Source organism: Crocuta crocuta, unplaced genomic scaffold (assembly GCF_008692635.1).
Source record: "Crocuta crocuta isolate KB4526 unplaced genomic scaffold, BGI_CrCroc_1.0 scaffold761, whole genome shotgun sequence".
In the NCBI taxonomy this organism is placed as follows: Eukaryota; Metazoa; Chordata; class Mammalia; order Carnivora; family Hyaenidae; genus Crocuta; species Crocuta crocuta.
The window spans coordinates 790,360-791,275 of NW_027528354.1; the positions used below are offsets into that span (position 1 = coordinate 790,360).

The window sequence follows — 916 nt, forward strand, 5'->3', positions numbered from 1 at the left end:
TGAAGTCTTGCCATTTGCAACAATGTGGATGAAACTAGAGGGTATTATGCTGAGTGAATTAAGTCAGTCAGAGAAAGACAAATATATTACTTTACTTATAGGTGGAATTTAAGATACAAAGCAAATGAACATAAAGGAAAGGGAAGCAAAAATAACATAAAAACAGGGAGGGGGACAAAACATAAGAGACTTTTAAATACAGAGAACAAACTGAGGGTTGCTGGAGGGACTGGAAGATGGGCTAAATGGGTACAGGACATTAAGGAAGACTCTTGTTGGGATGAGCACTGGGTGTTATACACAGGGGATGAATCACTGGAATCCACTCCTAAAATCATTATTGCACCGTATGCTAACTAACTTGGAAGTAAATTTAAAAAAAAAAAAAAAGTGAAGGGGTGCCTGGGTGGCTCAGTTGGTTGAGCGTCTGACTACAGCTCAGGTCATGATCTCACGGTTCGTGGGTTCGAGCCTCACGCCAGGCTCTGTGCTGACAGCCAACTCAGAGCCTGGAACCTGTTTCAGATTCTGTGTCTCCCTCTCTCTCTGACCCTTCTCTGCTCATGCTCTCTCTCTCTCAGAAATAAATAAGACATAAAAAAAATTTTTTTAAGTGAAAAAAATTTTTTAAAAAAGCTATGGTTGCTAGCCTATGGCCACTACCAAAGAGACAAGTCATGCTCAAACAACAGATTACGCCCCTACAACCTCTGGAAACCGAGAAAGCAGTCCAAATGGTGGAGGGAAGGGGATGTTCAGAGTGTGTAAAACCAAGAAACTACTAAACCAGAGGTCATAGTGTGAAGGAGTGGTCTCGCTTTGTAGATTGATATCATCACTTCTTGAAGAACTTTTACTGAAGTAGTTTGTAAGAGTGACTAACTGAGGAACAGTCTCTTGATTGCGGTTACAGCAG

At 41.3% G+C, this 916-nt stretch overlaps 1 non-coding gene across 1 annotated transcript; it reads left to right on the forward strand.

The window, feature by feature from the left end:
- Positions 1-400: 400 nt before the first annotated feature.
- Positions 401-485, forward strand: TRNAC-ACA (transfer RNA cysteine (anticodon ACA)). Its single transcript has one exon. It is a non-coding gene; the product is annotated as a tRNA-Cys (tRNA).
- Positions 486-916: the final 431 nt, after the last annotated feature.